Raw genomic sequence first — 25,064 nt, 5'->3', positions numbered from 1 at the left:
TCTCTCAAATACTTATTCCCTTTGTGCAAATCGGAATGCCAAGGTGAATAGCTGGGCCACAGATTCTGGCTAGTTATCTATCTCTTGAATGCAAGAAGCAATAAAAACTGCCTAATGCAGGACTAAAGCATTCCTTGCATAGCCTCTAACATCATAACATAACTGAGCTGCTGGTAACAAGCTAAGCAATGCCTTCCCAAAATGAGAAGTACATGTGCTTATGTGCTTATCCGCTCAATCAGCGCTCAATCAGGCTCGATCAAGCGAGATATAGGAAAGGTGGAAAGGGTCCAAATGGCTGTCCCTTCCTTTTTAGGGTGGGTCCTGCTGACTATCATAGGATTCCTCTTAAGAGTGGCCAGGGTCAGAGGAAAAACTTTCAATGCTTCTTAGTGTTCTCTCCAGAAGCAGGCATTTTCTGTGCCTTTAATGTCAGGCTTTTCCCAGCAGTCTCTGTTCTGCCTATGTAAATTAACAAAAGCAGTGCTTATTCCTCACTTGCTCTAATGTCCTTCCTGTCCACAAAGCTCTGCCTAAGTATGCTTTTTTTCTTTTTCAGGGAAATTCTAAATGGTTTCTCTGTCCACTCTGTGGCAGTAGAATGCTGATTATGATGCCATGTTTTGTGGAATCACCAAGGTACAACTACAGAGGAATATATGAGTCTGAAGGACATGGAACTCTTAGCTAACACATCACAATATGTGATGCTTGCCAACCAAGCACTACATTCTGGTGCGCTGATGATCAGAACATTCTGCTCCTAAAGGAAAGAAAATACCGCTTGATTGAAAATAAAGTCTCTGTTTATATTAACGCTCTCTCTCTCCCTATATCTATCTATCTATCTATCTATCTATCTATCTATCTATCTATCTATCTATCTATCTATCTATCTATCTATCTATCTATCTATCTATCTATCTATCTATCTATCTATCTATCTATCTATCTATCTATCTATCTATATCTCTATCTATCTATCTATCTATCTATCTATCTATCTATCTATCTATCTTTATATATGGATACATGCATACACCTACTCATAGATATGCCATGCATTTCTTTGGATTTGTTTCAACCTCTTGCCATTTATTTGAGAATCCCTACTTTTGAAGTGACTGCAAATGAAGTCATCTCTGGCACGTTTTGGCTGATGCAAGGTAACCAAAACACAAGACAACTTTTAATAAAAATCATTGGTTTCTTTGTTAACGTGCACTGTCCAACATGGGACTTTCACACGTCAGGTAAATATGATAACCAATACACAACAGAAGCAGATGCAGATTGCTTATCAATGTCGTGATAGAACAGTTGTGATTTGAGTAGAAGAAGCGCCCCTGAATTGATACTTATTATATACAGCCTGTAAGATAGTCAAAAATGCATGCTAGGAGAGGAGATGCAAATATAAATGTATTAGAAAAATACATAAAGAGGAGTGATATGCTTTTATTCATGCAAGGCTAGAAAAAATCCCCATACTGTCGAAAGCATTCATACACCACCAAATGGAAATAAACAATTCTGACATTAAACGAAAAGGTGACGATGCATTTGTATCATCACCTTGAGAAGGATCATCTAGGAATTGAGCCCAAGTCTCAGCACTTAAAAACCAGAAACACTCCACTAAAATAAGAGGCCTGTTGGTGCCAACAATTCTCAAAGTTAATGCTTGTTCTGGTTGAGCATTGAACCGAATGCAGGGCTCTTTTGAAAGTGAGGTCTGTGAATCAACAGATACATCCACATGCCAATTATGTTATTGTTTTTAAGAGAATTCACTTTCTTGGAACGAGACTGCATGAACCCATCTTCAGGGCCTGGACAATTTCATGCAAAACGGCAACTCTCAACATTGCAGCCAAGACAATATAACTAGTGTTTCTGCCCGGTTTCTAACCGGGGACCTTTTGCGTTTGAGGCGAACGTGATAACCACTACACTACAGAAACAGATACCTACAGGTGATTCTTCTGTGATGAAACTGCTCAAAACAGGCTATTCCAAGGGCATCTGGTTTTAGATTTCTTTCATGCAACCTGCCCGACAGCCCTATCTGAACGCTTGTATATGCCTTGCAAGTTCAGCATTTTTGCAAAATGCTTAAAGAGAAATGTTTCCTATTTGCTCAGGCAGGGCAAGGTTAAAAGCATGAGACTCTAGCAAATATGCATCCACTACTGCAAAGAGAAAATTAATATTGGCTTTGAAATGCATACTTCAAAAGAGCACCAATGAAAGGGCTCGTCCGGGATTTGAACCCGGGACCTCTCGCACCAAAAGCGAGAATCATACCCCTAGACCAACGAGCGTTGAAAGACCCTCACCTCTGAAAATGTAATACCAGCCCTAAGCCCGCAATGAAGATCATGCTGGGGTCTTTTTCATGCTTGGTCTGTGAATTCACAGGAAATTCAGTGTCATCTTACACTTTCTCAAACGATAGCACTATCATTTGTAAGTGTCCCCTTTTATTTTTTCTCAGCATTGGACAAGTCTTACAGGAAGTCAGCAGTTATTTATATATTTCTGCATTGGCTAGAGCCTAAAGAGAAAGAATAAAAAGCTGTTCATAACAACATAAGAAACACATTTTGCCTTTTCTCTCAAATACTTATTCCCTTTGTGCAAATCGGAATGCCAAGGTGAATAGCTGGGCCACAGATTCTGGCTAATTATCTATCTCTTGAATGCAAGAAGCAATAAAAACTGCCTAATGCAGGACTAAAGCATTCCTTGCATAGCCTCTAACATCATAACATAACTGAGCTGCTGGTAACAAGCTAAGCAATACCTTCCCAAAATGAGAAGTACATGTGCTTATGTGCTTATCCGCTCATTCAGCGCTCAATAAGGCTCGATCAGGCGAGATATAGAAAAGGTGGAAAGGGTCCAAATGGCTGTCCCTTCCTTTTTAGGGTGGGTCCTGCTGACTATCATAGGATTCCTCTTAAGAGTGGCCAGGGTCAGAGGAAAAACTTTCAATGCTTCTTAGTGTTCTCTCCAGAAGCAGGCATTTTCTGTGCCTGTAATTTCAGGTTTTTCCCAGCAGTCTCTGTTCTGCCTATGTAAATTAACAAAAGCAGTGCTTATTCCTCACTTGCTCTAATGTCCTTCCTGTCCACAAAGCTCTGCCTAAGTATGCTTTTTTTCTTTTTCAGGGAAATTCTAAATGATTTCTCTGTCCACTCTGTGGCAGTAGAATGCTGATTATGATGCCATGTTTTGTTGAATCACTAAGGTACAACTACAGAGGAATATATGAGTCTGAAGGACATGGAACTCTTAGCTAACACATCACAATATGTGATGCTTGCCAACCAAGCACTACATTCTGGTGCGCTGATGATCAGAACATTCTGCTCCTAAAGGAAAGAAAAGACCGCTTGATTGAAAATAAAGTCTCTGTTTATATTAACGCTCTCTCTCTCCCTATATCTATCTATCTATCTATCTATCTATCTATCTATCTATCTATCTATCTATCTATCTATCTATCTATCTATCTATCTATCTATCTATCTATCTATCTATCTATCTATCTATCTATCTATCCATCCATCCATCCATCTATCTATCTATCTATCTATCTATCTATCTATCTATCTATCTATCTATCTATCTATCTATCTATCTATCTATCTATCTATCTTTATATATGGATACATGCATACACCTACACATAGATATGCCATGCATTTCTTTGGATTTGTTTCAACCTCTTGCCATTTATTTGAGAATCCCTACTTTTGAAGTGACTGCAAATGAAGTAATCTCTGGCACGGTTTGGCTGATGCAAGGTAACCAAAACACAAGACAACTTTTAATAAAAATCATTGGTTTCTTTGTTAACGTGCACTGTCCAACATGGGACTTTCACACGTTAGGTAAATATGATAACCAATACACAACAGAAGCAGATGCAGATTGCTTATCAATGTCGTGATAGAACAGTTGTGATTTGAGTAGAAGAAGCGCCCCTGAATTGATACTTATTATATACAGCCTGTAAGATAGTCAAAAATGCATGCTAGGAGAGGAGATGCAAATATAAATGTATTAGAAAAATACATAAAGAGGAGTGATATGCTTTTATTCATGCAAGGCTAGAAAAAATCCCCATACTGTCGAAAGCATTCATACACCACCAAATGGAAATAAACAATTCTGACATTAAACGAAAAGGTGACGATGCATTTGTATCATCACCTTGAGAAGGATCATCTAGGAATTGAGCCCAAGTCTCAGCACTTAAAAACCAGAAACACTCCACTAAAATAAGAGGCCTGTTGGTGCCAACAATTCTCAAAGTTAATGCTTGTTCTGGTTGAGCATTGAACCGAATGCAGGGCTCTTTTGAAAGTGAGGTCTGTGAATCAACAGATACATCCACATGCCAATTATGTTATTGTTTTTAAGAGAATTCACTTTCTTGGAACGAGACTGCATGAACCCATCTTCAGGGCCTGGACAATTTCATGCAAAACGGCAACTCTCAACATTGCAGCCAAGACAATATAACTAGTGTTTCTGCCCGGTTTCTAACCGGGGACCTTTTGCGTGTGAGGCGAACGTGATAACCACTACACTACAGAAACAGATACCTACAGGTGATTCTTCTGTGATGAAACTGCTCAAAACAGGCTATTCCAAGGGCATCTGGTTTTAGATTTCTTTCATGCAACCTGCCCGACAGCCCTATCTGAACGCTTGTATATGCCTTGCAAGTTCAGCATTTTTGCAAAATGCTTAAAGAGAAATGTTTCCTATTTGCTCAGGCAGGGCAAGGTTAAAAGCATGAGACTCTAGCAAATATGCATCCACTACTGCAAAGAGAAAATTAATATTGGCTTTGAAATGCATACTTCAAAAGAGCACCAATGAAAGGGCTCGTCCGGGATTTGAACCCGGGACCTCTCGCACCCTAAGCGAGAATCATACCCCTAGACCAACGAGCCGTTGAAAGACCCTCACCTCTGAAAAGGTAATACCAGCTCTAAGCCCGCAATGAAGATCATGCTGGGGTCTTTTTCATGCTTGGTCTGTGAATTCACAGGAAATTCAGTGTCAACTTACCCTTTCTCAAACGATAGCACTATCATTTGTAAGTGTCCCCTTTTATTTTGTCTCAGCATTGGACACGTCTTACAGGAAGTCAGCAGTTATTTATATATTTCTGCATTGGCTAGAGCCTAAAGAGAAAGAATAAAAAGCTGTTCATAACAACATAAGAAACACATTTTGCCTTTTCTCTCAAATACTTATTCCCTTTGTGCAAATCGGAATGCCAAGGTGAATAGCTGGGCCACAGATTCTGGCTAATTATCTATCTCTTGAATGCAAGAAGCAATAAAAACTGCCTAATGCAGGACTAAAGCATTCCTTGCATAGCCTCTAACATCATAACATAACTGAGCTGCTGGTAACAAGCTAAGCAATACCTTCCCAAAATGAGAAGTACATGTGCTTATGTGCTTATCCGCTCATTCAGGGCTCAATCAGGCTCGATCAGGCTCGATCAAGAAAAGGTGGAAAGGGTCCAAATGGCTGTCCCTTCCTTTTTAGGGTGGGTCCTGCTGACTATCATAGGATTCCTCTTAAGAGTGGCCAGGGTCAGAGGAAAAACTTTCAATGCTTCTTAGTGTTCTCTCCAGAAGCAGGCATTTTCTGTGCCTGTAATTTCAGGTTTTTCCCAGCAGTCTCTGTTCTGCCTATGTAAATTAACAAAAGCAGTGCTTATTCCTCACTTGCTCTAATGTCCTTCCTGTCCACAAAGCTCTGCCTAAGTATGCTTTTTTTCTTTTTCAGGGAAATTCTAAATGGTTTCTCTGTCCACTCTGTGGCAGTAGAATGCTGATTATGATGCCATGTTTTGTTGAATCACTAAGGTACAACTACAGAGGAATATATGAGTCTGAAGGACATGGAACTCTTAGCTAACACATCACAATATGTGATGCTTGCCAACCAAGCACTACATTCTGGTGCGCTGATGATCAGAACATTCTGCTCCTAAAGGAAAGAAAAGACCGCTTGATTGAAAATAAAGTCTCTGTTTATATTAACGCTCTCTCTCTCCCTATATCTATCTATCTATCTATCTATCTATCTATCTATCTATCTATCTATCTATCTATCTATCTATCTATCTATCTATCTATCTATCTATCTATCTATCTATCTATCTATCTATCTATCTATCTATCTATCTATCTATCTATCTATCTATCTATCTATCTATCTATCTATCTATCTATCTATCTATCTATCTATCTATCTATCTATCTTTATATATGGATACATGCATACACCTACACATAGATATGCCATGCATTTCTTTGGATTTGTTTCAACCTCTTGCCATTTATTTGAGAATCCCTACTTTTGAAGTGACTGCAAATGAAGTAATCTCTGGCACGGTTTGGCTGATGCAAGGTAACCAAAACACAAGACAACTTTTTTTATTTTTTTTTTTATTTTTATTTTTTTTTGAAAACCTTTATTGACAATGAAAGCTCACAAATACTGGCCTACAACCCCACGGGCTGGCCAGAAACAGAATGGTCAAAGAACCAGCATACAAAAAGAAGATCTGCACAGGATATAACATCAGGAGCACTGGTGAAACAAGAAAAACCATCGAGCGTTCAGCAAGAGCAGGATAATAAAGGTTAAGTTTTCTAGCACGGGGAGGGGACCAAAAGAATAACGGGCCGTATATGAGAACACAAGGGAGGGACCGCGGCAAGCCGCCATTTTATAAACACAACGTAAGAAAATGAAGCCATACAATCAAATCGAGCAAAGGACAAAACAGAATCAGACCATCAAATAGCGACAGTGGCAACAATCAATCGCGCTCACTCACCTCCGCCCCCACCCGAACAAAGAAGACGTGGTCAAAAAGCCCCATCACAAAGACTATGCAATACGCACCCCAACGGAAAAAGGCACCTCCATAAAGGAGGAAGGGAAAGAGGGAAGAAAGACAACAGAAGGAACACCCGCCAGGCCATGCATCCTCAGGGGGAAAAACAGGACAATAAAACCGGCATGCGATGTAACAGAAACATAATACCAGAATAGGCAGCAAACCCCAATCAGCCACACACCGGAAGAAGGACAGAAAACCCCCGGGGGAGATACAAGGTGACAGAGTCCCGAAAAAGTGAATACACAAGAGCCATAGAACAAAAAGGGAAAATAAGGGGGGAAAAAGATCCCCCAACACAAACAGACCCCCCCCACCCACCCCTAAGCCCACCCTGCACCCCTGCAGAAGGCTACGGCCTACCCCCCCGCAGCGTGCCTGTCGCCCTAAGTTGAACCCGAAATTTAGTGGAGCAAGAAAAGTTGGAATTAAAAGACAAAAAAAAAAAAGGGGGGGGAGGGAAAGGGAGGGAGGGAAAGAAGGGAGTAAAGACATACAAACATACACATGGGGGAGGGCCAAAGACAGGAGTAAATGCACCCATCCACCCGCCCGGGTTAAGGGTCCAAGTCCTCGGGAAGCCAAAGAGTATCAGGCCAAAGTCCAGGAGCACTAACCAGTTACACAGAACCATATCAGGACACAGAGATCATCCAAACCGTTCATGAACCACCGCATATAGGAGCCAGTTTTCATCAGCCCTGACCCTTTTTATCCAAAGCAGTAAGGGTCCGATCCAACGAGGACCCTGCCAGAAAGAACAGAAGGCAGGCAGCAGGAGAGTCCAACGGCAGTCCAAAAAAGTCACAGGAAGAAAAGCACGGAAGATCCAGGAAATACACAGAATGTAGCAAACGATGCAGGCACAGTTCCAAGGATATATCCATAAAAGCCGACCCATCCGGGCCGGCACAGGAGACGTCATCGGGCAGTGGTGATTGAGAGGGACCAGGAGAATCATGAAAGTCCGGCAAAACAAAATCCGGCTCCCGGGCCAAGGGCAGAGGAGGCAGCACAGGAGGAGAAGGCGCCATCAGGTTGCGCGCCTCCGGGGCGGCAGCCGGGGCCGAGTCCGCCAGGAGAGTACCAGCCACACCCCGCGATATCAATGCCTCATCCGGTCGCGGGGGCCCGGGAGGCCCGCAGTGAGGAACCGTCTCGCGAGCCAGGAGTGGCGCGGCCACCGATAGCCGCCAGGATAGCAGGATGTTCAGGATCCCCTTAAGTGCAGGAAAACATTCACAGTATCCGACACCCGGGCCTTGTGGCGGGCCCCCAGTGCTCGTCTGGGCCCGGCCCAAACAAATGGGGCTGGTCGCCATCTTGAGAGCCCGAACAGGCCGCGCGGCCAACAACCTCCGCCGGGGCGGCAGTAAAGCAGATGAAGTCCCGCCGACAGGCAGAAGAACACCCCGGACAGGAAGGGGGGCCACCAGAAGAAGGAGATTCGCCGGCCCCCCAATGTCGCCAGTCCCGTTCTCCGCGTCCGGGCGGCAAAGAACAAAATGGCCGGACCGGAGAACAAAGGGGGAGGAAGCCGAACACACGAGGAACCCCAATAATGAAGGGCAGCGTCACCATCCAAGGCTGCTGCCACACAGGAGTCTCTCAGCCAGGAACCTCCGGCTCACACGAACAGCGGCCCTCCAATCACCTCCAGCGTGCCCCGAAGGGTAAGCCCGCAGGCTGCATCCGGCCCAGGAGCCGGGACGAAGAACCAGGCCAGTCCGCTCTCGAATCCCGGGAACGGTCGGGGACACTGCACCGGACCCACAGCAGCCAGGACAACCGGAACAAGTGGTAAGTGCCTGCAGTGCGTCGTAGTAGTACCACACAGCAAGGAGGGCTTCCCGGGGCAGGATAAATGCAGGATAAATGTGAAAAACACAGGCGGGCGAACGGAGCCGAGCTAAAGCGCGGCCATCTCGGTCGCGAGCTAGGCTCCTCCCCTCGCATAGCCACAAGACAACTTTTAATAAAAATCATTGGTTTCTTTGTTAACGTGCACTGTCCAACATGGGACTTTCACACGTTAGGTAAATATGATAACCAATACACAACAGAAGCAGATGCAGATTGCTTATCAATGTCGTGATAGAACAGTTGTGATTTGAGTAGAAGAAGCGCCCCTGAATTGATACTTATTATATACAGCCTGTAAGATAGTCAAAAATGCATGCTAGGAGAGGAGATGCAAATATAAATGTATTAGAAAAATACATAAAGAGGAGTGATATGCTTTTATTCATGCAAGGCTAGAAAAAATCCCCATACTGTCGAAAGCATTCATACACCACCAAATGGAAATAAACAATTCTGACATTAAACGAAAAGGTGACGATGCATTTGTATCATCACCTTGAGAAGGATCATCTAGGAATTGAGCCCAAGTCTCAGCACTTAAAACCAGAAACACTCCACTAAAATAAGAGGCCTGTTGGTGCCAACAATTCTCAAAGTTAATGCTTGTTCTGGTTGAGCATTGAACCGAATGCAGGGCTCTTTTGAAAGTGAGGTCTGTGAATCAACAGATACATCCACATGCCAATTATGTTATTGTTTTTAAGAGAATTCACTTTCTTGGAACGAGACTGCATGAACCCATCTTCAGGGCCTGGACAATTTCATGCAAAACGGCAACTCTCAACATTGCAGCCAAGACAATATAACTAGTGTTTCTGCCCGGTTTCTAACCGGGGACCTTTTGCGTGTGAGGCGAACGTGATAACCACTACACTACAGAAACAGATACCTACAGGTGATTCTTCTGTGATGAAACTGCTCAAAACAGGCTATTCCAAGGGCATCTGGTTTTAGATTTCTTTCATGCAACCTGCCCGACAGCCCTATCTGAACGCTTGTATATGCCTTGCAAGTTCAGCATTTTTGCAAAATGCTTAAAGAGAAATGTTTCCTATTTGCTCAGGCAGGGCAAGGTTAAAAGCATGAGACTCTAGCAAATATGCATCCACTACTGCAAAGAGAAAATTAATATTGGCTTTGAAATGCATACTTCAAAAGAGCACCAATGAAAGGGCTCGTCCGGGATTTGAACCCGGGACCTCTCGCACCCTAAGCGAGAATCATACCCCTAGACCAACGAGCCGTTGAAAGACCCTCACCTCTGAAAAGGTAATACCAGCTCTAAGCCCGCAATGAAGATCATGCTGGGGTCTTTTTCATGCTTGGTCTGTGAATTCACAGGAAATTCAGTGTCAACTTACCCTTTCTCAAACGATAGCACTATCATTTGTAAGTGTCCCCTTTTATTTTGTCTCAGCATTGGACACGTCTTACAGGAAGTCAGCAGTTATTTATATATTTCTGCATTGGCTAGAGCCTAAAGAGAAAGAATAAAAAGCTGTTCATAACAACATAAGAAACACATTTTGCCTTTTCTCTCAAATACTTATTCCCTTTGTGCAAATCGGAATGCCAAGGTGAATAGCTGGGCCACAGATTCTGGCTAATTATCTATCTCTTGAATGCAAGAAGCAATAAAAACTGCCTAATGCAGGACTAAAGCATTCCTTGCATAGCCTCTAACATCATAACATAACTGAGCTGCTGGTAACAAGCTAAGCAATACCTTCCCAAAATGAGAAGTACATGTGCTTATGTGCTTATCCGCTCATTCAGCGCTCAATCAGGCTCGATCAGGCGAGATATAGAAAAGGTGGAAAGGGTCCAAATGGCTGTCCCTTCCTTTTTAGGGTGGGTCCTGCTGACTATCATAGGATTCCTCTTAAGAGTGGCCAGGGTCAGAGGAAAAACTTTCAATGCTTCTTAGTGTTCTCTCCAGAAGCAGGCATTTTCTGTGCCTGTAATTTCAGGTTTTTCCCAGCAGTCTCTGTTCTGCCTATGTAAATTAACAAAAGCAGTGCTTATTCCTCACTTGCTCTAATGTCCTTCCTGTCCACAAAGCTCTGCCTAAGTATGCTTTTTTTCTTTTTCAGGGAAATTCTAAATGGTTTCTCTGTCCACTCTGTGGCAGTAGAATGCTGATTATGATGCCATGTTTTGTTGAATCACTAAGGTACAACTACAGAGGAATATATGAGTCTGAAGGACATGGAACTCTTAGCTAACACATCACAATATGTGATGCTTGCCAACCAAGCACTACATTCTGGTGCGCTGATGATCAGAACATTCTGCTCCTAAAGGAAAGAAAAGACCGCTTGATTGAAAATAAAGTCTCTGTTTATATTAACGCTCTCTCTCTCCCTATATCTATCTATCTATCTATCTATCTATCTATCTATCTATCTATCTATCTATCTATCTATCTATCTATCTATCTATCTATCTATCTATCTATCTATCTATCTATCTATCTATCTATCTATCTATCTATCTATCTATCTATCTATCTATCTATCTATCTATCTATCTATCTATCTATCTATCTATCTATCTATCTATCTATCTATCTATCTATCTATCTATCTATCTATCTATCTATCTTTATATATGGATACATGCATACACCTACACATAGATATGCCATGCATTTCTTTGGATTTGTTTCAACCTCTTGCCATTTATTTGAGAATCCCTACTTTTGAAGTGACTGCAAATGAAGTAATCTCTGGCACGGTTTGGCTGATGCAAGGTAACCAAAACACAAGACAACTTTTAATAAAAATCATTGGTTTCTTTGTTAACGTGCACTGTCCAACATGGGACTTTCACACGTTAGGTAAATATGATAACCAATACACAACAGAAGCAGATGCAGATTGCTTATCAATGTCGTGATAGAACAGTTGTGATTTGAGTAGAAGAAGCGCCCCTGAATTGATACTTATTATATACAGCCTGTAAGATAGTCAAAAATGCATGCTAGGAGAGGAGATGCAAATATAAATGTATTAGAAAAATACATAAAGAGGAGTGATATGCTTTTATTCATGCAAGGCTAGAAAAAATCCCCATACTGTCGAAAGCATTCATACACCACCAAATGGAAATAAACAATTCTGACATTAAACGAAAAGGTGACGATGCATTTGTATCATCACCTTGAGAAGGATCATCTAGGAATTGAGCCCAAGTCTCAGCACTTAAAAACCAGAAACACTCCACTAAAATAAGAGGCCTGTTGGTGCCAACAATTCTCAAAGTTAATGCTTGTTCTGGTTGAGCATTGAACCGAATGCAGGGCTCTTTTGAAAGTGAGGTCTGTGAATCAACAGATACATCCACATGCCAATTATGTTATTGTTTTTAAGAGAATTCACTTTCTTGGAACGAGACTGCATGAACCCATCTTCAGGGCCTGGACAATTTCATGCAAAACGGCAACTCTCAACATTGCAGCCAAGACAATATAACTAGTGTTTCTGCCCGGTTTCTAACCGGGGACCTTTTGCGTGTGAGGCGAACGTGATAACCACTACACTACAGAAACAGATACCTACAGGTGATTCTTCTGTGATGAAACTGCTCAAAACAGGCTATTCCAAGGGCATCTGGTTTTAGATTTCTTTCATGCAACCTGCCCGACAGCCCTATCTGAACGCTTGTATATGCCTTGCAAGTTCAGCATTTTTGCAAAATGCTTAAAGAGAAATGTTTCCTATTTGCTCAGGCAGGGCAAGGTTAAAAGCATGAGACTCTAGCAAATATGCATCCACTACTGCAAAGAGAAAATTAATATTGGCTTTGAAATGCATACTTCAAAAGAGCACCAATGAAAGGGCTCGTCCGGGATTTGAACCCGGGACCTCTCGCACCCTAAGCGAGAATCATACCCCTAGACCAACGAGCCGTTGAAAGACCCTCACCTCTGAAAAGGTAATACCAGCTCTAAGCCCGCAATGAAGATCATGCTGGGGTCTTTTTCATGCTTGGTCTGTGAATTCACAGGAAATTCAGTGTCAACTTACCCTTTCTCAAACGATAGCACTATCATTTGTAAGTGTCCCCTTTTATTTTGTCTCAGCATTGGACACGTCTTACAGGAAGTCAGCAGTTATTTATATATTTCTGCATTGGCTAGAGCCTAAAGAGAAAGAATAAAAAGCTGTTCATAACAACATAAGAAACACATTTTGCCTTTTCTCTCCAATACTGATTCCCTTTGTGCAAATCGGAATGCCAAGGTGAATAGCTGGGCCACAGATTCTGGCTAATTATCTATCTCTTGAATGCAAGAAGCAATAAAAACTGCCTAATGCAGGACTAAAGCATTCCTTGCATAGCCTCTAACATCATAACATAACTGAGCTGCTGGTAACAAGCTAAGCAATGCATTCCCAAAATGAGAAGTACATGTGCTTATGTGCTTATCCGCTCAATCAGCGCTCGATCAGGCTCGATCAGGCGAGATATAGGAAAGGTGGAAAGGGTCCAAATGGCTGTCCCTTCCTTTTTAGGGTGGGTCCTGCTGACTATCATAGGATTCCTCGTAAGAGTGGCCAGGGTCAGAGGAAAAACTTTCAATGCTTCTTAGTGTTCTCTCCAGAAGCAGGCATTTTCTGTGCCTTTAATTTCAGGCTTTTCCCAGCAGTCTCTGTTCTGCCTATGTAAATTAACAAAAGCAGTGCTTATTCCTCACTTGCTCTAATGTCCTTCCTGTCCACAAAGCTCTGCCTAAGTATGCTTTTTTTCTTTTTCAGGGAAATTCTAAATGGTTTCTCTGTCCACTCTGTGGCAGTAGAATGCTGATTATGATGCCATGTTTTGTGGAATCACCAAGGTACAACTACAGAGGAATATATGAGTCTGAAGGACATGGAACTCTTAGCTAACACATCACAATATGTGATGCTTGCCAACCAAGCACTACATTCTGGTGCGCTGATGATCAGAACATTCTGCTCCTAAAGGAAAGAAAATACCGCTTGATTGAAAATAAAGTCTCTGTTTATATTAACGCTCTCTCTCTCCCTATATCTATCTATCTATCTATCTATCTATCTATCTATCTATCTATCTATCTATCTATCTATCTATCTATCTATCTATCTATCTATCTATCTATCTATCTATCTATCTATCTATCTATCTATCTATCTATCTATATCTCTATCTATCTATCTATCTATCTATCTTTATATATGGATACATGCATACACCTACTCATAGATATGCCATGCATTTCTTTGGATTTGTTTCAACCTCTTGCCATTTATTTGAGAATCCCTACTTTTCAAGTGACTGCAAATGAAGTCATCTCTGGCACGTTTTGGCTGATGCAAGGTAACCAAAACACAAGACAACTTTTAATAAAAATCATTGGTTTCTTTGTTAACGTGCACTGTCAAACATGGGACTTTCACACGTCAGGTAAATATGATAACCAATACACAACAGAAGCAGATGCAGATTGCTTATCAATGTCGTGATAGAACAGTTGTGATTTGAGTAGTAGAAGCGCCCCTGAATTGATACTTATTATATACAGCCTGTAAGATAGTCAAAAATGCATGCTAGGAGAGGAGATGCAAATATAAATGTATTAGAAAAATACATAAAGAGGAGTGATATGCTTTTATTCATGCAAGGCTAGAAAAAATCCCCATACTGTCGAAAGCATTCATACACCACCAAATGGAAATAAACAATTCTGACATTAAACGAAAAGGTGACGATGCATTTGTATCATCACCTTGAGAAGGATCATCTAGGAATTGAGCCCAAGCCTCAGCACTTAAAACCAGAAACACTCCACTAAAATAGGAGGCCTGTTGGTGCCAACAATTCTCAAAGTTAATGCTTGTTCTGGTTGAGCATTGAACCGAATGCAGGGCTCTTTTGAAAGTGAGGTTTGTGAATCAACAGATACATCCACATGCCAATTATGTTATTGTTTTTAAGAGAATTCACTTTCTTGGAACAAGACTGCATGAACCCATCTTCAGGGCCTGGACAATTTCATGCAAAACGGCAACTCTCAACATTGCAGCCAAGACAATATAACTAGTGTTTCTGCCCGGTTTCGAACCGGGGACCTTTCGCATGTGAGGCGAACGTGATAACCACTACACTACAGAAACAGATACCTACAGGTGATTCTTCTGTGATGAAACTGCTCAAAACAGACTATTCCAAGGGCATCTGGTTTTAGATTTCTTTCATGCAACCTGCCCGACAGCCCTATCTGAACGCTTGTATATGCCTTGCAAGTTCAGCATTTTTGCAAAATGCTTAACGAGAAATGTTTCCTATTTGCTCAGGCAGGGCAAGGTTAAAAGCATGAGACTCTAGCAAATAATCATCCACTACTGCAAAGAGAAAATTGATATTGGCTTTGAAATGCATACTTCAAAAGAGCACCAATGAAAGGGCTCGTCCGGGATTTAAACCCGGGACCTCTCGCACCCAAAGCGAGAATCATACCCCTAGACCAACGAGCCGTTGAAAGACCCTCACCTCTGAAAAGGTAATACCAGCTCTAAGCCCGCAATGAAGATCATGCTGGGGTCTTTTTCATGCTTGGTCTGTGAATTCACAGGAAATTCAGTGTCAACTTACCCTTTCTCAAACGATAGCACTATCATTTGTAAGTGTCCCCTTTTATTTTTTCTCAGCATTGGACAAGTCTTACAGGAAGTCAGCAGTTATTTATATATTTCTGCATTGGCTAGAGCCTAAAGAGAAAGAATAAAAAGCTGTTCATAACAACATAAGAAACACATTTTGCCTTTTCTCTCAAATACTTATTCCCTTTGTGCAAATCGGAATGCCAAGGTGAATAGCTGGGCCACAGATTCTGGCTAATTATCTATCTCTTGAATGCAAGAAGCAATAAAAACTGCCTAATGCAGGACTAAAGCATTCCTTGCATAGCCTCTAACATCATAACATAACTGAGCTGCTGGTAACAAGCTAAGCAATGCCTTCCCAAAATGAGAAGTACATGTGCTTATGTGCTTATCCGCTCAATCAGCGCTCGATCAGGCTCGATCAGGCGAGATATAGGAAAGGTGGAAAGGGTCAAAATGGCTGTCCCTTCCTTTTTAGGGTGGGTCCTGCTGACTATCATAGGATTCCTCTTAAGAGTGGCCAGGGTCAGAGGAAAAACTTTCAATGCTTCTTAGTGTTCTCTCCAGAAGCAGGCATTTTCTGTGCCTTTAATTTCAGGCTTTTCCCAGCAGTCTCTGTTCTGCCTATGTAAATTAACAAAAGCAGTGCTTATTCCTCACTTGCTCTAATGTCCTTCCTGTCCACAAAGCTCTGCCTAAGTATGCTTTTTTTCTTTTTCAGGGAAATTCTAAATGGTTTCTCTGTCCACTCTGTGGCAGTAGAATGCTGATTATGATGCCATGTTTTGTGGAATCACCAAGGTACAACTACAGAGGAATATATGAGTCTGAAGGACATGGAACTCTTAGCTAACACATCACAATATGTGATGCTTGCCAACCAAGCACTACATTCTGGTGCGCTGATGATCAGAACATTCTGCTCCTAAAGGAAAGAAAAGACCGCTTGATTGAAAATAAAGTCTCTGTTTATATTAACTCTCTCTCTCTCCCTATATCTATCTATCTATCTATCTATCTATCTATCTATCTATCTATCTATCTATCTATCTATCTATCTATCTATCTATCTATCTATCTATCTATCTATCTATCTATCTATCTATCTATCTATCTATCTATCTATCTATCTATCTATCTATCTATCTGTCTGTCTGTCTGTCTGTCTGTCTGTCTGTCTGTCTGTCTGTCTGTCTGTCTGTCTGTCCGTCTATCCATTCATCCATCCATCCATCCATCCATCCATCCATCCATCCATCCATCCATCCATCCATCCATCCATCCATCCATCCATCCATCCATCCATCCATCCATCCATCCATCCATCCATCCATCCATCCATCCATCCAACTATCTATCTATCTATCTATCTATCTATCTATCTATCTATCTATCTATCTATCTATCTATCTATCTATCTATCTATCTATCTATCTATCTATCTATCTATCTATCTATCTATCTATATCTCTATCTATCTATCTATCTATCTTTATATATGGATACATGCATACACCTACTCATAGATATGCCATGCATTTCTTTGGATTTGTTTCAACCTCTTGCCATTTATTTGAGAATCTCTACTTTTCAAGTGACTGCAAATGAAGTCATCTCTGGCACGTTTTGGCTGATGCAAGGTAACCAAAACACAAGACAACTTTTAATAAAAATCATTGGTTTCTTTGTTAACGTGCACTGTCAAACATGGGACTTTCACACGTCAGGTAAATATGATAACCAATACACAACAGAAGCAGATGCAGATTGCTTATCAATGTCGTGATAGAACAGTTGTGATTTGAGTAGTAGAAGCGCCCCTGAATTGATACTTATTATATACAGCCTGTAAGATAGTCAAAAATGCATGCTAGGAGAGGAGATGCAAATATAAATGTATTAGAAAAATACATAAAGAGGAGTGATATGCTTTTATTCATGCAAGGCTAGAAAAAATCCCCATACTGTCGAAAGCATTCATACACCACCAAATGGAAATAAACAATTCTGACATTAAACGAAAAGGTGACGATGCATTTGTATCATCACCTTGAGAAGGATCATCTAGGAATTGAGCCCAAGCCTCAGCACTTAAAACCAGAAACACTCCACTAAAATAGGAGGCCTGTTGGTGCCAACAATTCTCAAAGTTAATGCTTGTTCTGGTTGAGCATTGAACCGAATGCAGGGCTCTTTTGAAAGTGAGGTTTGTGAATCAACAGATACATCCACATGCCAATTATGTTATTGTTTTTAAGAGAATTCACTTTCTTGGAACGAGACTGCATGAACCCATCTTCAGGGCCTGGACAATTTCATGCAAAACGGCAACTCTCAACATTGCAGCCAAGACAATATAACTAGTGTTTCTGCCCGGTTTCGAACCGGGGACCTTTCGCGTGTGAGGCGAACGTGATAACCACTACACTACAGAAACAGATACCTACAGGTGATTCTTCTGTGATGAAACTGCTCAAAACAGACTATTCCAAGGGCATCTGGTTTTAGATTTCTTTCATGCAACCTGCCCGACAGCCCTATCTGAACGCTTGTATATGCCTTGCAAGTTCAGCATTTTTGCAAAATGCTTAAAGAGAAATGTTTCCTATTTGCTCAGGCAGGGCAAGGTTAAAAGCATGAGACTCTAGCAAATAATCATCCACTACTGCAAAGAGAAAATTGATATTGGCTTTGAAATGCATACTTCAAAAGAGCACCAATGAAAGGGCTCGTCCGGGATTTGAACCCGGGACCTCTCGCACCCAAAGCAAGAATCATACCCCTAGATCAACGAGCCGTTGAAAGACCCTCACCTCTGAAAAGGTAATACCAGCTCTAAGCCCGCAATGAAGATCATGCTGGGGTCTTTTTCATGCTTGGTCTGTGAATTCACAGGAAATTCAGTGTCAACTTACCCTTTCTCAAACGATAGCACTATCATTTGTAAGTGTCCCCTTTTATTTTTTCTCAGCATTGGACAAGTCTTACAGGAAGTCAGCAGTTATTTATATATTTCTGCATTGGCTAGAGCCTAAAGAGAAAGAATAAAAAGCTGTTCATAACAACATAAGAAACACATTTTGCCTTTTCTCTCAAATACTTATTCCCTTTGTGCAAATCGGAATGCCAAGGTGAATAGCTGGGCCACAGATTCTGGCTAATTATCTATCTCTTGAATGCAAGAAGCAATAAAAACTGCCTAATGCAGGACTAAAGCATTCCTTGCATAGCCTCTAACATCATAACATAACTGAGCTGCTGGTAACAAGCTAAGCAATGCCTTCCCAAAATGAGAAGTACATGTGCTTATGTGCTTATCCGCTCAATCAGCGCTCGATCAGGCTCGATATAGGAAAGGTGGAAAGGGTCCAAATGGCTTTCCCTTCCTTTTTAGGGTGGGTCCTGACTATCATAGGATTCCTCTTAAGAGTGGCCAGGGTCAGAGGAAAAACTTTCAATGCTTCTTAGTGTTCTCTCCAGAAGCAGGCATTTTCTGTGCCTTTAATTTCAGGCTTTTCCCAGCAGTCTCTGTTCTGCCTATGTAAATTAACAAAAGCAGTGCTTATTCCTCACTTGCTCTAATGTCCTTCCTGTCCACAAAGCTCTGCCTAAGTATGCTTTTTTTCTTTTTCAGGGAAATTCTAAATGGTTTCTCTGTCCACTCTGTGGCAGTAGAATGCTGATTATGATGCCATGTTTTGTGGAATCACCAAGGTACAACTACAGAGGAATATATGAGTCTGAAGGACATGGAACTCTTAGCTAACACATCACAATATGTGATGCTTGCCAACCAAGCACTACATTCTGGTGCGCTGATGATCAGAACATTCTGCTCCTAAATGAAAGAAAAGACCGCTTGATTGAAAATAAAGTCTCTGTTTATATTAACGCTCTCTCTCTCCCTATATCTATCTATCTATCTATCTATCTATCTATCTATCTATCTATCTATCTATCTATCTATCTATCTATCTATCTATCTATCTATCTATCTATCTATCTATCTATCTATCTATCTATCTATCTATATCTCTATCTATCTATCTATCTATCTATCTTTATATATGGATACATGCATACACCTACTCATAGATATGCCATGCATTTCTTTGGATTTGTTTCAACCTCTTGCCATTTATTTGAGAATCCCTACTTTTCAAGTGACTGCAAATGAAGTCATCTCTGGCACGTTTTGGCTGATGCAAGGTAACCAAAACACAAGACAACTTTTAATAAAAATCATTGGTTTCTTTGTTAACGTGCACTGTCAAACATGGGACTTTCACACGTCAGGTAAATATGATAACCAATACACAACAGAAGCAGATGCAGATTGCTTATCAATGTCGTGATAGAACAGTTGTGATTTGAGTAGTAGAAGCGCCCCTGAATTGATACTTATTATATACAGCCTGTAAGATAGTCAAAAATGCATGCTAGGAGAGGAGATGAAAATATAAATGTATTAGAAAAATACATAAAGAGGAGTGATATGCTTTTATTCATGCAAGGCTAGAAAAAATCCCCATACTGTCAAAAGCATTCATACACCACCAAATGGAAATAAACAATTCTGACATTAAACGAAAAGGTGACGATGCATTTGTATCATCACCTTGAGAAGGATCATCTAGGAATTGAGCCCAAGCCTCAGCACTTAAAACCAGAAACACTCCACTAAAATAGGAGGCCTGTTGGTGCCAACAATTCTCAAAGTTAATGCTTGTTCTGGTTGAGCATTGAACCGAATGCAGGGCTCTTTTGAAAGTGAGGTTTGTGAATCAACAGATACATCCACATGCCAATTATGTTATTGTTTTTAAGAGAATTCACTTTCTTGGAACGAGACTGCATGAACCCATCTTCAGGGCCTGGACAATTTCATGCAAAACGGCAACTCTCAACATTGCAGCCAAGACAATATAACTAGTGTTTCTGCCCGGTTTCGAACCGGGGACCTTTCGCGTGTGAGGCGAACGTGATAACCACTACACTACAGAAACAGATACCTACAGGTGATTCTTCTGTGATGAAACTGCTCAAAACAGACTATTCCAAGGGCATCTGGTTTTAGATTTCTTTCATGCAACCTGCCCGACAGCCCTATCTGAACGCTTGTATATGCCTTGCAAGTTCAGCATTTTTGCAAAATGCTTAAAGAGAAATGTTTCCTATTTGCTCAGGCAGGGCAAGGTTAAAAGCATGAGACTCTAGCAAATAATCATCCACTACTGCAAAGAGAAAATTGATATTGGCTTTGAAATGCATACTTCAAAAGAGCACCAATGAAAGGGCTCGTCCGGGATTTGAACCCGGGACCTCTCGCACCCAAAGCGAGAATCATACCCCTAGACCAAGGAGCCGTTGAAAGACCCTCACCTCTGAAAAGGTAATACCAACTCTAAGCCCGCAATGAAGATCATGCTGGGGTCTTTTTCATGCTCGGTCTGTGAATTCACAGGAAATTCAGTGTCAACTTACCCTTTCTCAAACGATAGCACTATCATTTGTAAGTGTCCCCTTTTATTTTTTCTCAGCATTGGACAAGTCTTACAGGAAGTCAGCAGTTATTTATATATTTCTGCATTGGCTAGAGCCTAAAGAGAAAGAATAAAAAGCTGTTCATAACAACATAAGAAACAGATTTTGCCTTTTCTCTCAAATACTTATTCCCTTTGTGCAAATCGGAATGCCAAGGTGAATAGCTGGGCCACAGATTCTGGCTAATTATCTATCTCTTGAATGCAAGAAGCAATAAAAACTGCCTAATGCAGGACTAAAGCATTCCTTGCATAGCCTCTAACATCATAACATAACTGAGCTGCTGGTAACAAGCTAAGCAATGCCTTCCCAAAATGAGAAGTACATGTGCTTATGTGCTTATCCGCTCAATCAGCGCTCAATCAAGCTCGATATAGGAAAGGTGGAAAGGGTCCAAATGGCTTTCCCTTCCTTTTTAGGGTGGGTCCTGCTGACTATCATAGGATTCCTCTTAAGAGTGGCCAGGGTCAGAGGAAAAACTTTCAATGCTTCTTAGTGTTCTCTCCAGAAGCAGGCATTTTCTGTGCCTTTAATTTCAGGCTTTTCCCAGCATTCTCTGTTCTGCCTATGTAAATTAACAAAAGCAGTGCTTATTCCTCACTTGCTCTAATGTCCTTCCTGTCCACAAAGCTCTGCCTAAGTATGCTTTTTTTTCTTTTTCAGGGAAATTCTAAATGGTTTCTCTGTCCACTCTGTGGCAGTAGAATGCTGATTATGATGCCATGTTTTGTGGAATCACCAAGGTACAACTACAGAGGAATATATGAGTCTGAAGGACATGGAACTCTTAGCTAACACATCACAATATGTGATGCTTGCCAACCAAGCACTACATTCTGGTGCGCTGATGATCAGAACATTCTGCTCCTAAAGGAAAGAAAAGACCGCTTGATTGAAAATAAAGTCTCTGTTTATATTAACTCTCTCTCTCTCCCTATATCTATCTATCTATCTATCTATCTATCTATCTATCTATCTATCTATCTATCTATCTATCTATCTATCTATCTATCTATCTATCTATCTATCTATCTATCTATCTATCTATCTGTCTGTCTGTCTGTCTGTCTGTCTGTCTGTCTGTCTGTCTGTCCGTCTATCCATTCATCCATCCATCCATCCATCCATCCATCCATCCATCCATCCATCCATCCATCCAACTATCTATCTATCTATCTATCTATCTATCTATCTATCTATCTATCTATCTATCTATCTATCTATCTATCTATCTATCTATCTATCTATCTATCTATCTATCTATCTATCTATCTATCTATCTATCTATCTTTATATATGGATACATGCATACACCTACACATAGATATGCCATGCATTTCTTTGGATTTGTTTCAACCTCTTGCCATTTATTTGAGAATCCCTACTTTTCAAGTGACTGCAAATGAAGTAATCTCTGGCACGGTTTGGCTGATGCAAGGTAACCAAAACACAAGACAACTTTTAATAAAAATCATTGGTTTCTTTGTTAACGTGCACTGTCCAACATGGGACTTTCACAAGTCAGGTAAATATGATAACCAATACACAACAGAAGCAGATGCAGATTGCTTATCAATGTCGTGATAGAACAGTTGTGATTTGAGTAGAAGAAGCGCCCCTGAATTGATACTTATTATATACAGCCTGTAAGATAGTCAAAAATGCATGCTAGGAGAGGAGATGCAAATATAAATGTATTAGAAAAATACATAAAGAGGAGTGATATGCTTTTATTCATGCAAGGCTAGAAAAAATCCCCATACTGTCGAAAGCATTCATACACCACCAAATGGAAATAAACAATTCTGACATTAAACGAAAAGGTGACGATGCACTTGTATCATCACCTTGAGAAGGATCATCTAGGAATTGAGCCCAAGCCTCAGCACTTAAAAACCAGAAACACTCCACTAAAATAAGAGGCCTGTTGGTGCCAACAATTCTCAAAGTTAATGCTTGTTCTGGTTGAGCATTGAACCGAATGCAGGGCTCTTTTGAAAGTGAGGTCTGTGAATCAACAGATACATCCACATGCCAATTATGTTATTGTTTTTAAGAGAATTCACTTTCTTGGAACGAGACTGCATGAACCCATCTTCAGGGCCTGGACAATTTCATGCAAAACGGCAACTCTCAACATTGCAGCCAAGACAATATAACTAGTGTTTCTGCCCGGTTTCGAACCGGGGACCTTTCGCGTGTGAGGCGAACGTGATAACCACTACACTACAGAAACAGATACCTACAGGTGATTCTTCTGTGATGAAACTGCTCAAAACAGGCTATTCCAAGGGCATCTGGTTTTAGATTTCTTTCATGCAACCTGCCCGACAGCCCTATCTGAACGCTTGTATATGCCTTGCAAGTTCAGCATTTTTGCAAAATGCTTAAAGAGAAATGTTTCCTATTTGCTCAGGCAGGGCAAGGTTAAAAGCATGAGACTCTAGCAAATATGCATCCACTACTGCAAAGAGAAAATTAATATTGGCTTTGAAATGCATACTTCAAAAGAGCACCAATGAAAGGGCTCGTCCGGGATTTGAACCCGGGACCTCTCGCACCCTAAGCGAGAATCATACCCCTAGACCAACGAGCCGTTGAAAGACCCTCACCTCTGAAAAGGTAATACCAGCTCTAAGCCCGCAATGAAGATCATGCTGGGGTCTTTTTCATGCTTGGTCTGTGAATTCACAGGAAATTCAGTGTCAACTTACCCTTTCTCAAACGATAGCACTATCATTTGTAAGTGTCCCCTTTTATTTTGTCTCAGCATTGGACACGTCTTACAGGAAGTCAGCAGTTATTTATATATTTCTGCATTGGCTAGAGCCTAAAGAGAAAGAATAAAAAGCTGTTCATAACAACATAAGAAACACATTTTGCCTTTTCTCTCAAATACTTATTCCCTTTGTGCAAATCGGAATGCCAAGGTGAATAGCTGGGCCACAGATTCTGGCTAATTATCTATCTCTTGAATGCAAGAAGCAATAAAAACTGCCTAATGCAGGACTAAAGCATTCCTTGCATAGCCTCTAACATCATAACATAACTGAGCTGCTGGTAACAAGCTAAGCAATGCCTTCCCAAAATGAGAAGTACATGTGCTTATGTGCTTATCCGCTCAATCAGCGCTCGATCAGGCTCGATATAGGAAAGGTGGAAAGGGTCCAAATGGCTTTCCCTTCCTTTTTAGGGTGGGTCCTGACTATCATAGGATTCCTCTTAAGAGTGGCCAGGGTCAGAGGAAAAACTTTCAATGCTTCTTAGTGTTCTCTCCAGAAGCAGGCATTTTCTGTGCCTTTAATTTCAGGCTTTTCCCAGCAGTCTCTGTTCTGCCTATGTAAATTAACAAAAGCAGTGCTTATTCCTCACTTGCTCTAATGTCCTTCCTGTCCACAAAGCTCTGCCTAAGTATGCTTTTTTTCTTTTTCAGGGAAATTCTAAATGGTTTCTCTGTCCACTCTGTGGCAGTAGAATGCTGATTATGATGCCATGTTTTGTGGAATCACCAAGGTACAACTACAGAGGAATATATGAGTCTGAAGGACATGGAACTCTTAGCTAACACATCACAATATGTGATGCTTGCCAACCAAGCACTACATTCTGGTGCGCTGATGATCAGAACATTCTGCTCCTAAAGGAAAGAAAATACCGCTTGATTGAAAATAAAGTCTCTGTTTATATTAACGCTCTCTCTCTCCCTATATCTATCTATCTATCTATCTATCTATCTATCTATCTATCTATCTATCTATCTATCTATCTATCTATCTATCTATCTATCTATCTATCTATCTATATCTCTATCTATCTATCTATCTATCTATCTATCTTTATATATGGATACATGCATACACCTACTCATAGATATGCCATGCATTTCTTTGGATTTGTTTCAACCTCTTGCCATTTATTTGAGAATCCCTACTTTTCAAGTGACTGCAAATGAAGTCATCTCTGGCACGTTTTGGCTGATGCAAGGTAACCAAAACACAAGACAACTTTTAATAAAAATCATTGGTTTCTTTGTTAACGTGCACTGTCAAACATGGGACTTTCACACGTCAGGTAAATATGATAAC

The 25,064-nt window shown here is 40.9% G+C and overlaps 16 non-coding genes across 16 annotated transcripts; all 16 read right to left on the bottom strand.

Annotated features, from left to right (window-relative positions):
* Positions 1-1,891: 1,891 nt before the first annotated feature.
* On the bottom strand, positions 1,892-1,964 carry TRNAL-CAA (transfer RNA leucine (anticodon CAA)). The gene has a single exon. It is a non-coding gene; the product is annotated as a tRNA-Leu (tRNA).
* Positions 1,965-2,252: 288 nt separating this feature from the next.
* Positions 2,253-2,324, bottom strand: TRNAQ-UUG (transfer RNA glutamine (anticodon UUG)). Its single transcript has one exon. It is a non-coding gene; the product is annotated as a tRNA-Gln (tRNA).
* A 2,213-nt stretch (positions 2,325-4,537) lies between these two features.
* On the bottom strand, positions 4,538-4,610 carry TRNAV-CAC (transfer RNA valine (anticodon CAC)). Its single transcript has one exon. It is a non-coding gene; the product is annotated as a tRNA-Val (tRNA).
* Positions 4,611-4,898: 288 nt separating this feature from the next.
* On the bottom strand, positions 4,899-4,970 carry TRNAP-AGG (transfer RNA proline (anticodon AGG)). The gene has a single exon. It is a non-coding gene; the product is annotated as a tRNA-Pro (tRNA).
* A 4,646-nt stretch (positions 4,971-9,616) lies between these two features.
* Positions 9,617-9,689, bottom strand: TRNAV-CAC (transfer RNA valine (anticodon CAC)). Its single transcript has one exon. It is a non-coding gene; the product is annotated as a tRNA-Val (tRNA).
* A 288-nt stretch (positions 9,690-9,977) lies between these two features.
* On the bottom strand, positions 9,978-10,049 carry TRNAP-AGG (transfer RNA proline (anticodon AGG)). Its single transcript has one exon. It is a non-coding gene; the product is annotated as a tRNA-Pro (tRNA).
* A 2,234-nt stretch (positions 10,050-12,283) lies between these two features.
* TRNAV-CAC (transfer RNA valine (anticodon CAC)) lies at positions 12,284-12,356 on the bottom strand. Its single transcript has one exon. It is a non-coding gene; the product is annotated as a tRNA-Val (tRNA).
* Positions 12,357-12,644: 288 nt separating this feature from the next.
* On the bottom strand, positions 12,645-12,716 carry TRNAP-AGG (transfer RNA proline (anticodon AGG)). The gene has a single exon. It is a non-coding gene; the product is annotated as a tRNA-Pro (tRNA).
* A 2,157-nt stretch (positions 12,717-14,873) lies between these two features.
* On the bottom strand, positions 14,874-14,946 carry TRNAV-CAC (transfer RNA valine (anticodon CAC)). The gene has a single exon. It is a non-coding gene; the product is annotated as a tRNA-Val (tRNA).
* Positions 14,947-15,234: 288 nt separating this feature from the next.
* TRNAP-UGG (transfer RNA proline (anticodon UGG)) lies at positions 15,235-15,306 on the bottom strand. The gene has a single exon. It is a non-coding gene; the product is annotated as a tRNA-Pro (tRNA).
* A 2,493-nt stretch (positions 15,307-17,799) lies between these two features.
* Positions 17,800-17,872, bottom strand: TRNAV-CAC (transfer RNA valine (anticodon CAC)). Its single transcript has one exon. It is a non-coding gene; the product is annotated as a tRNA-Val (tRNA).
* Positions 17,873-18,160: 288 nt separating this feature from the next.
* On the bottom strand, positions 18,161-18,232 carry TRNAP-UGG (transfer RNA proline (anticodon UGG)). The gene has a single exon. It is a non-coding gene; the product is annotated as a tRNA-Pro (tRNA).
* A 2,136-nt stretch (positions 18,233-20,368) lies between these two features.
* Positions 20,369-20,441, bottom strand: TRNAV-CAC (transfer RNA valine (anticodon CAC)). The gene has a single exon. It is a non-coding gene; the product is annotated as a tRNA-Val (tRNA).
* A 288-nt stretch (positions 20,442-20,729) lies between these two features.
* TRNAP-UGG (transfer RNA proline (anticodon UGG)) lies at positions 20,730-20,801 on the bottom strand. Its single transcript has one exon. It is a non-coding gene; the product is annotated as a tRNA-Pro (tRNA).
* Positions 20,802-23,142: 2,341 nt separating this feature from the next.
* On the bottom strand, positions 23,143-23,215 carry TRNAV-CAC (transfer RNA valine (anticodon CAC)). The gene has a single exon. It is a non-coding gene; the product is annotated as a tRNA-Val (tRNA).
* A 288-nt stretch (positions 23,216-23,503) lies between these two features.
* On the bottom strand, positions 23,504-23,575 carry TRNAP-AGG (transfer RNA proline (anticodon AGG)). The gene has a single exon. It is a non-coding gene; the product is annotated as a tRNA-Pro (tRNA).
* Positions 23,576-25,064: the final 1,489 nt, after the last annotated feature.

This window comes from Lissotriton helveticus, chromosome 8, assembly GCF_964261635.1.
Source record: "Lissotriton helveticus chromosome 8, aLisHel1.1, whole genome shotgun sequence".
In the NCBI taxonomy this organism is placed as follows: domain Eukaryota; kingdom Metazoa; phylum Chordata; class Amphibia; order Caudata; family Salamandridae; genus Lissotriton; species Lissotriton helveticus.
Note: the sequence above shows the minus strand (reverse complement) of the source record. Positions and strands in the feature narration are given on the sequence as shown.